Genomic DNA, 11,118 nt, shown 5'->3' on the forward strand with positions numbered 1-11,118 from the left:
CTTACTCACTCTCCCTCCATCCAACGCAATCTGGGGTACCGAATTCCACGGAATCATAAACCCTTTGGGATAAGTAGTTTTTCCTCAATTCTTTTTTAAAATTGCAATCTGTTATTCTAAGAGCATGACCTCTCGTTTTAGAATGCCCCACAAGAGGAAGCAACAGCTCCACGTCAACTTTTTACATACCTTTGGTACCTTGAACATCTCAATTAGATAATTACGCATACATTCTGAGTGAGAAACTGTGGACCAGTCTTCCTCAGTTTAAAACTCACGATGTCGCACAATAACATCCGATTCAACTATTAGATCGATGACCGGGAATCGAACTGGAACAACTGCTTGGAAGAAAACTTTGCTCACCACTCTCCCAACATCGCTGCATTTCCAATGTTGAACACCAGGTGAATAGAAGGAAGCAGATACATTCCATCAGTTCATGGATGCAAAACGAATTAAAACCTGTTGACATGTGCAGTTGTGGGACGAGGTGGCCGAGTGGTTAAGGCGATGGACTACTAATCCATTGTACTCTACATACATGTGTTCGAATTCCATTCTCGTTGATTTTAAATCCACTTTTCTCGGACGTGGGCCTTATTTTTCCGAGATGGATCTGCAATCACTGATGTGACAATCTATTCCAAGTTGTCAGGCCAGATTGCAGCGAGTTGGGTTAGAGGACGGAGGAACGAAGGCAGACGGGTTTGGGGCTTAACCGCTATTTGACACCAGTTCTTCTTCGGCTATCCACAGTACAGTCGAGGATACCGGGTTGACTTCTCCCATAATTACCTTCTGCCACCTCTCCTGGATGAACATCCTCCTGTTTGTGCACTGGAGGGTTGCTTCGGTCACTTGTCTGTGAGAAGGTCAGACATTAAAGTTCCATGAAGTAAGGAGTTGTACCACGTGGTTAAGGGGATGCACAAGAAACCTTTGTGCTCTGCGCACTTGAGTTCGAATCCAATCCTCGTCTGTAACGTACCTGTTGTGTCTCTGTTTGATCCACTTTATGAGGGTGACGGAAAAATGCTGTGATTTTTAGTGTTTGGGACTTGGGGTTGTGAATAATCGAACACTTTCCATATTGAAACCACTTTAGAAAATGACGAGAAAGTTACTTAATTCACTTCCCCCCATAATTGCGCACAAATTCTGAGTTGGAAACAATTTCTTTCCCTCAGTTAGAAAGTCATGAAGCCGCGCAAACGATAGATTCTTCAGATATGTGAGCAGTGTTACGCCATTCGACCCATCGAGTCTGCCCGCCATTCGATCATGACTGAAGTGTTCATCATCTGCTACCTGAAATGTTACGGAACAAGAGATCGATTGAGATATCAGCCAGAACACCTCCTCCCGAGAACACATAACATTGGAGCTGGGATATGCAATTTAGCCTCTTGGGCGTAAAACCTTCCATGTGATCTTGCCTGATCAAACAGAATGGCCTCAACGCCACCGTCCTGCCCGTTCTCCAGAACCCTTCAACTCATTACCAATAAAAGTCTCTCTAAGTCCTCCTTAACTTTCTCACTGTCCCTGCATCCACCACACTCTCAGGAAGTGAATTCCACAGAATTAAAACCCTTTGGGAGAAGTAGTTTTTCTTTAAATCTTTTGTAAATTTGCAGCCTCATATTCTAAGATGATGACCTCTCGTTTTAGACTGACCCACAACAGGTAACATCAACACCACGCCTACAATATCTACACTTTTTCGCATCTTAAACACCTCACTTAGATAATCCGTATAAATTCTGAATGAGAAACAGTTGACCAGTCTTCCTCAATTTGAAACTCAGGATGTCGCGCAAAAACATCCTATTCAACTATTACTGCGATGGCCGGGAATCGAACCGGAGCCAACGGTCTCAAAAGCAGTGATGCTCAACACGAGACCACCATCGCTCCATTTCCCCCTGTTGAACACCTGGTTGAAGAGAAAGAGGCAAATAATTTCCATCAGTTCATGGGTGCAAAACGAATTAAGACGTATTGACACAAAAATTTGTGCGACGAGGTGGCCGAGTGGTTAAGGCGATGGACTGCTAATCCATTGTGTTCTGCACACGTGGGTTCGAATCCCATCCTCGTCGATTTTTCGCCCGTTGTTTCTCGGAAGTGGGATTCATTTTACACGATGGATCTGCAATCACTGATGTGACAAACTATTCCAAGTTGTCAGGCCACTTGCATCGAGTTGGGTGAGAGGAGGGACGAACGGAGGCAGACGTGTTTGGGGCTTAACCCCACATTGCCACGAATTCTTCTTCGGCTACCCACTGTGCAGTCGAGGTTACCGTATTCACTTCTCCCATTATTACCTTCTGCCACCTCTCGTGGATGAACGTCCTCCTGATTGTACATTGGTGGGGTGCTTCGGCTACTTATCTGTGACAAGATCAGATATTAAAGTTACATGAAGTAAAGGGGTTGTACCACGTGGTTAAGGTGATGCACAATAATCCATTGTACTCTGCACACGTGGATTCAAATCCCATTCTTGTCTCTAACGTGTCTGTTGTATCTCTGTTTCGTCCACTTCATGAGGATATAGAAAAAAGGCTGTGATTTTTAGCTTTTGTTTCAGGGCTTGGCGGGCGGTGAATAGTCGAACACTGTCCATGGTGAAACCAAATAATAAAAAGCTGAGAAAGTTACTTTTCACTCCCTGCCCTAATTGCGCATAAATTCTGAGTTGGAAAATGTTCCTTCTCCTCAGTTTGAAACTCACGAAGTCGCGCAAAACGTAAGTTCATAAAATATAGGAGCAGAATTAAGCCATTAGACCCATCGAGTCTGCCCCGCCATTCTATCATGGTTGATGTGTTCCTCATCTGTTAGCTACAATGTTACAGATGAAGAGGGCGATTGATCTCAGTTAGAATACGTCCTCACTATAACACATCACCTAGGAGCGGGAGAAGGCAATTTAGCCTCCTGAGCCTAACACCTTCCATGAGATCTTGGCTAATCCCATACTGGCCGCAACTCCACCCGTTCTCCATAACCCTTCCACTCAATACCAACAAAAATCTCTCGACCTCCTCCTTAAATTTATTCACTGTACCTGCATCCACCGCACTCTGGGGTAGCGAATTCCACAGAATCACAAGCCTTTAGAGGCTAGATTCACAGTATAAAAGTGATCCCCGACAGTGCAGACTTTGTTTGCACTGAGTGCTGAATTTGGTGCATTTGAGTGCTATAGTGAGAGTTTGGTGACTGAGTGAGTGCTGAATTTGGTGCATTTGAGTGCTAGAGTGAGAGTTTGGTGACTGAGGGAGTTAGGTGAGGAGGGAGTAAGGTGCTCCTTTCATTTTCTTTCCTACATTTCCACAAAGAGTTGGAAGAGAGCCAGGAGTTTACAGAGAGTGCAGCTGACTGGGAGTCGGAGGGCGGAGATCCAGTTGGTCCACAGGGCAGCTATATTCTGTAAGGTAAGAGGGGATGGAGGCTAGGCCAGTTGCATGCTCCTCCTGTAGGATGTGGGTGGCGAGCGATACCACCGGTGTCCCTGCTGACTATACCTGCGGGAAGTGCACCCAACTCCAGCTCCTCAAAGACCGTGTTAGGGAACTGGAGCTGAAGCTGGATGAACTTCGGATCATCCGAGAGGCAGATGGGGTGATAGAGAAGAGTTACATGGAGGTAACCACACCCAATGTACAGGACAAGAATAGCTGGGTTAGAGTCAGGGGAAAGAAAAAAAAAGCAGACAGTGCAGGGATCCCTCGTGGCCGTTCCCCTTCAAAACAAGTATACCGTTTTGGACGCCGTTGGCGGGGATGACCAACCGGGGGAAGGCCCTAGCGGCCAGGTCTCTGGCACTGAGTCTGGCTCTGGGGCTCAGAAGGGAAGGGGGAAGAATAGAAAAGCAATAGTTGTAGGAGATTCAATGGTTAGGGGAATAGATAGGAGATTCTGTGGTCGCGAGCGAGACTCGCAGAAGGTATGTTGCCTCCCGGGTACCAGGGCCAGGGATGTCTCGGACCGTGTCTTCAGGATCCTGAAGGGGGAGGGGGAGCAGCCAGAAGTCGTGGTGCACATTGGTACCAACGACATAGGTAGGAAAAGGGGTGTGGAGGCAATAAATGAGTTTAGGGGGTTAGGGTGGAAGTTAAAAGCCAGGACAGACAGAGTTGTCATCTCTGGTTTGTTGCCGGTGCCACGTGATAGCGAGGCTAGGAACAGGGAGAGGGTGCAGCTGAACACGTGGCTGCAGGAATGGTGTAGGAGGGAGGGCTTCAGGTATTTGGATAATTGGAGCGCATTCTGGGGAAGGTGGGATCTGTACAAGCAGGACGGGTTGCATCTGAACCAGAGGGGCACTAATACCCTGGGAGGGAGATTTTCTAGTACTCTTCGGGAGGGTTTAAACTAATTTAGCAGGGTAATGACAACCGGATTTGTCGTCCAGCAACTAAGGTAGCCGATATTCAGGAAGCCAAAGCGTGTAATGAGGCAGTGGGGAAGGGAACACTGACAAAGGAGAGTACTTGAAGGCACGGAGATGGGTTGAAGTGTGTATACTTCAACGCAAGAAGCATCAGGAATAAGGTGGGTGAACTTATGGCATGGATCGGTACTAGGGACTACGATGTGGTGGCCATAACGGAAACTTGGATAGAAGAGGGGCGTAAATGGTTGTTGGAGGTCCCTGGTTATAGATGTTTCAATAAGATTAGGGAGGGTTGTAAAAGAGGTGGGGTTGGGGGTGGCATTGTTAATTAGAGATAGTATAACAGCTGCAGAAAGGCAGTTCGAGGAGTATCAGCCTACTGAGGTAGCATGGGTTGAATTCAGAAATAGGAAAGGAGCAGTCACCTTGTTAGGAGTTTTCTATAGGCCCCCCAATAGTAGCAGAGATGTGGAGGAACAGATTGGGAAACAGATTTTGGAAAGGTGCAGAAGTCACAGGGTAGTAGTCATGGGTGACTTCAACTTCCCAAACATTATGTGGAAACTCTTTAGATCAAAATAGTTTGAATGGGGTGGTGTTTGTGCAGTGTGTCCAGGAAGCTTTTCTAACACAATATGTAGATTGTCCGACCAGAGGAGGGGCAATATTGGATTTAGTACTTGGTAATGAACCAGGGCAAGTGATAGATTTGTTAGTGGGGGAGCATTTTGGAGATAGTGACCACAATTCTGTGACTTTCACTTTAGTAATGGGGAGGGATAGGTGCGTGCAACAGGGCAAGTTTTACAATTGGGGGAAGGGTCAATACGATGTTGTCAGACAAGAATTCAAGTGCATAAGTTGGGAACATAGGTTGTCAGGGAAGGACACAAGTGAAATGTGGAACTTGTTCAAGGAACAGGTACTACGTGTCCTTGATATGTATGTCCCTGTCAGGCAGGGAAGAGATTGTCGAGTGAGGGAACCATGGTTGACAAGAGAGGTTGAATATCTTGTTAAGAGGAAAAAGGAGACTTATGTAAGGCTGAGTAAACAAGGTTGAGACAGGGCGTTGGAGGGATACAAGGTAGCCAGGAGGGAACTGAAGAAAGGGATTAGGAGAGCAAAGAGAGGGCATGAACAATCTTTGGCGGGTAGGATCAAGGAAAACCCCAAGGCCTTTTGTACATATGTGAGAAATATGAGAATGACTAGAGCGAGGGTAGGTCCGATCAAGGACAGTAGCGGGAGATTGTGTATTGAATCTGAAGAGATAGGAGAGGTCTTGAACGAGTACTTTTCTTCTGTATTTACAAATGAGAGGGGCCATATTGTTGGAGAGGACAGTGTGAAACAGACTGGTAAGCTCGAGGAAATACTTGTTAGGAAGGAAGATGTGTTGGGCATTTTGAAAAACTTGAGGATAGACAAGTCCCCCGGGCCTGACGGGATATATCCAAGGATTCTATGGGAAGCAAGAGATGAAATTGCAGAGCCGTTGGCAATGATCTTTTCGTCCTCACTGTCAACAGGGGTGGTACCAGGGGATTGGAGAGTGGCGAATGTCGTGCCCCTGTTCAAAAAAGGGACTAGGGATAACCCTGGGAATTACAGGCCAGTTAGTCTTACTTCGGTGGTAGGCAAAGTCATGGAAAGGGTACTGAAGGATAGGATTTCTGAGCATCTGGAAAGACACTTCTTGATTCGGGATAGTCAGCACGGATTTGTGAGGGGTAGGTCTTGCCTTACGAGTCATATTGAATTCGTTGAGGAGGTGACCAAGCATGTGGATGAAGGTAAAGAGTGTATGTAGTGTACATGGATTTTAGTAAGGAATTGATAAGGTTCCCCATGGTAGGCTTCTGCAGAAAGTAAGGAGGCATGGGATAGTGGGAAATTTGGCCAGTTGTATAACGTACTGGCTAACCGATAGAAGTCGGAGAGTGGTGGTGGATGGCAAATAATCAGCCTGGATCCGAGTTACCAGTGGCGTACCGGAGGGATCAGTTCTGGGTCCTCTGCTGTTTGTGATTTTCATTAATGACTTGGATGAGGGAGTTGAAGTGTGGGTCAGTAAATTTGCAGTCGATACGAAGATTGGTGGAGTTGTGGATAGTAAGGAGGGCTGTTGTCGGCTGCAAAGAGACATAGATAGGATAAACATAAACAGCTCGGCGTCATAGATCGCAGTTATGTAAATGTGGTCACACCCAAGGTGCAGGCAGAGAAATGGGTGACCACCAGAAAGGGCAGGCAGTCAGTGCAGGAATCCCTTATGGTTGTCCCCCTCTCGAACAGGTGTACCCCTTTGGATACTGTCGGGGGGATAGCCTATCAGCGGAAAACTGCAGCAGCCAGAGCAGTGGCACCACGGCTGACTCTGATGTTCAGAAGGGAGGGTCAAAGCGCAGAAGCGTAATAGTAATAGGGGACTCTATAGTCAGGGGCACAGATAGGCGCTTCTGTGGACGTGAAAGAGACTCCAGGATGGTATGTTGCCTCCCTGGTGCCAGGGTCCAGGATGTCTCCGAAAGGGTAGAGGGCATCCTGAAGGGGGAGGGCAAACAGGCAGAGGTCGTTGTACATATTGGTACTAACGACATAGGCAGGAAGGGGCATGAGGTCCTGCAGCAGGAGTTCAGGGAGCTAGGCAGAAAGTTAAAAGACAGGACCTCTAGGGTTGTAATCTCGGGATTACTCTCTGTGCCTCGTGCCAGTGAGGCTAGAAATGGGAAGATAGAGCAGCTAAACACGTGGCTAAACAGCTGGTGTACGAGGGAGGGTTTCCATTATCTGGACCACTGGGAGCTCTTCCGGGGCAGGTGTGACCTATATAAGAAGGACGCGTTGCATCTAAACTGGAGAGGCATAAATATCCTGGCCGCGAGGTTTGCTAGTGTCACACGGGAGGGTTTAAACTAGTATGGCAGGGGGGTGGGCACGGGAGCAATAGGTCAGATGTTGAGAGCATTGAGGAAAAGCTAGGGAATAGGGACAGTGGGGCTCTGAGGCAGAGCAGACAGGGAGAATTTGCTGAACACAGCGGGTCTGGTGGCCTGAAGTGCATATGTTTTAGTGCAAGAAGTATTACGGGTAAGGCAGATGAACTTAGAGCTTGGATTAGTACTTGGAACTATGATGCTGTTGCCATTACAGAGACCTGGTTGAGGGAAGGGCAGGATTGGCAGCTAAATGTTCCAGGATTTAGATGTTTCAGGCGGGATAGAGGGGGATGTAAAAGGGGAGGCGGAGTTGCGCTACTGGTTCGGGAGAATATCACAGCTGTACTGCGGGAGGACACCTCAGAGGGCAGTGAGGCTATATGGGTAGAGATCAGGAATAAGAAGGGCGCAGTCACAAAGTTGGGGGTTTAGTATAGGCCTCCAAACAGCCAGCGGGAGATAGAGGAGCAGATAGGTAGACAGATTTTGGAAAAGAGTAAAAACAACAGGGTGTGGTGATGGGAGACTTCAACTTCCCCAATGTTGACTGGGACTCACTTAGTGCCAGGGGCTTAGACAGGGCGGAGTTTGTAAGGAACATCCAGGAGGGCTTCTTAAAACAATATGTAGACAGTCCAACTAGGGAAGGGGCGGTACTGGACCTGGTATTGTGGAATGAGCCCGGCCAGGTGCTAGATGTTTCAGTAGGGGAGCATTTCGGGAACACTGCCCACAATTCAGTAAGTTTCAAAGTACTGGTGGACAAGGATAAGAGTGGTCCGAGGATGAATGCGCTAAATTGGGGGAAGGCTAATTATAACAATATTAGGCGGGAACTGAAGAACATAAATTGGGGGCGGATGTTTGAGGGCAAATAAACATCTGACATGTGGGAGGCTTTCAAGTGGCAGTTGAAAGGAATTCAGGACCGGCATGTTCCTGTGAGGCAGAAGGATAAATACGGCAATTTTCTGGAACCTTGGATAACGAGAGATATTGTAGGCCTCGTCAAAAGAAAAAGGAGGCATTTGTCAGGGCTAAAAGGCTGGGAACAGACAAAGCCTGTGTGGAATATAAGGAAAGTAGGAAGGAACTTAAGCAAGGAGTCAGGAGGGCTAGAAGGGGTCACGAAAAGTCATTGGCAAATAGGGTTAAGGAAAATCCCAAGGCTTTTTACACGTACATAAAAAGCAAGAGGGTAGCCAGGGAAAGGGTTGACCCACTGAAGGATAGGCAAGGGAATCTATGTGTGGAGCCAGAGGAAATGGGCGAGGTACTAATTGAATACTTTGCATCAGTATTCACCAAAGAGAAGAAATTGGTAGATGTTGAGTCTGGAGAAGGGTGTGTAGATAGCCTGGGTCACATTCAGATCCAAGAAGACGAGGTGTTGGGTGTCTTAAAAAATATTAAGGTAGATAAGTCCCCAGGGCCTGATGGGATCTACCCCAGAATACTGAAGGAGGCTGGAGAGGAAATTGCTGAGGCCTTGACAGAAATCTTTGGATCCTCACTGTCTTCAGGGGATGTCCCGGAGGACTGGAGAATAGCCAATGTTGTTCCTCTGTTTAAGAAGGGTATCAAGGATAATCCCGGGAACTACAGGCCGGTGAGCCTTACTTCAGTGGTAGGGAAATTACTGGAGAGAATTCTTCGAGACAGGATCTACTCCCATTTGGAAGCAAATGGACGTATTAGTGAGAGGCAGCATGGTTTTGTGAAGGGGAGGTCGTGTCTCACTAACTTGATAGAGTTTTTCGAGGAGGTCACTAAGATGATTGATGCAGGTAGGGCAGTGGATGTTGTCAATATGGACTTCAGTAAGGCCTTTGACAAGGTCCCTCATGGTAGACTAGTACAAAAGGTGAAGTCACACGGGATCAGGGGTGATGTTTCCTCCACACAAGTTACAGGGAAGAGTGTCGCCAGCTCTTTCCCACACACAATCCGTACATTGTCACTGACAGAGCAAAGAGACACAGACAGGTCATCAGTTCCACAGTCTCAGGCAGCAGAAACAGTTCCAGTGACACATTTTCAACCCATCAATCAAACAGCAGGAGAGACAGACGCTGTGTCCATGTCACCCTAACACAGTACCACTGACAGGAGGCCCCATAAATCCCAGTGCAAATTCTCACCCATTCTCATCATCACTGTATCAGTTCCACAATGGAGCAGCTTAGTGAAATAATCAATATCAGAGAAAACTGACACATGGATTCCGGTTTAGAATTACACAATTAACCGTAATAATGTACTCTGAGAATAGAGTGAAATACCAGCCACATCACTCACATCAGGGGTGGCTGTACTAATCCTCAGAGTGCGTCCTCACAAATACATTAGAAGCAAACACAAATATCAGGTGCCTTCTCAGATTGAGATATGCTGAAAGCGACAAAGATACAAACACTGATTCTCGTTTAAAACTCACCTAATTTATGAAAATAAAAGATGCAATATAATTTCGCTGACTATGAACTGAGCTGTAACTTGCAAACTATTGCAAAATCCTCACTCACTCTGTTCCGGATGGAAGACACTGCAGCAATTCCAGACTGTGGTCCATTTTACATTCATGTCAAAATTCTGACTCAGAATCAGACTGATTGTGACAGATCAAATCAATCTGTACAACCTGAGTTAAACTTCCAGAGCAATCCAGTATCAGGTTGAAGGTTACATTATCTTTCACAATTGTGTTCTGATATTAAATGCTGGTCCAAAACTATCACACATTGTTTGCTTCAAACCTCCCACAGCAATGGTTTCTTTCTGTGCTGGAAAATTACGTGGAATGAAGGCAAACTTATAAACTGTCCCAGAGATTGAAAGGTCAAATCCTGAACCGCATCTTCACACTGAGTCACAGAGCCTGACAGGTACAGGATAATCCTCAAACACATGTTCAGACTAAGATCCATCATGCCACTGAGTCCTGGAGCATGACAGATTCAGGATTATTCTCAAACGGTTGTTCAGAGTAAGATGCTGAAATACACTGTACTCATTCATAAATAGCAATCACAAAAAGCAATCAGACTCAACAATTGTACCTCTGAGAGATTTAGAAATGGTTAAAAGACTCTCAGAGAGGAAACAATAGTGACATACAATCACACGTATACACACAGTGTACAGGCCCACACACATTATACACAGAGTTACACAGATACACAAACATACACACACAGGTATATACACGTGTACACACACAGTACACAGAGTTGTACACACCCGCAAACACAGGTATACAGACACAGGCACATAAACATTCACACATATTCTCAGATACACACATATATATAGAAACACGCATGTACACACAGACAGAGATATACACAGAGACAGGTACATTACATCAGAGAAATAAAATTAATCCAGCTATAGTGAAGTAACAGAGATATAGTTCTAATACAGGATGGTGAGTGGCTGGAGGAGAGCCTCCAGGTCGCGGTGTCGCTATGTGTCGGCCACCCTTGTAGTATATATAAATGATTTGGAGGAAAATGTAACTGGTCTGATTAGTAAGTTTGCAGACGACACAAAGTTTGGTGGAATTGCGGATAGCGATGAGGACTGTCAGAGGATACAGCAGGATTTAGACTGTTTGGAGACTTGGGCGGAGAGATGGCAGGTGGAGTTTAATCCGGACAAATGTGAGATAATGCATTTTGGAAGGTATAATGCAGGTAGGGAATATACAGTGAATGGTAGAACCCTCAAGAGTATTGAAAGTCAAAGAGATCTAGGAGTACAGGT

At 46.2% G+C, this 11,118-nt stretch overlaps 1 non-coding gene across 1 annotated transcript; it reads left to right on the top strand.

Moving 5' to 3' along the window:
• Positions 1-2,023: 2,023 nt before the first annotated feature.
• Positions 2,024-2,105, top strand: trnas-gcu (transfer RNA serine (anticodon GCU)). The gene has a single exon. It is a non-coding gene; the product is annotated as a tRNA-Ser (tRNA).
• Positions 2,106-11,118: the final 9,013 nt, after the last annotated feature.

This window comes from Scyliorhinus torazame, unplaced genomic scaffold (genome assembly GCF_047496885.1).
Source record: "Scyliorhinus torazame isolate Kashiwa2021f unplaced genomic scaffold, sScyTor2.1 scaffold_1079, whole genome shotgun sequence".
Lineage (NCBI taxonomy): Eukaryota > Metazoa > Chordata > Chondrichthyes > Carcharhiniformes > Scyliorhinidae > Scyliorhinus > Scyliorhinus torazame.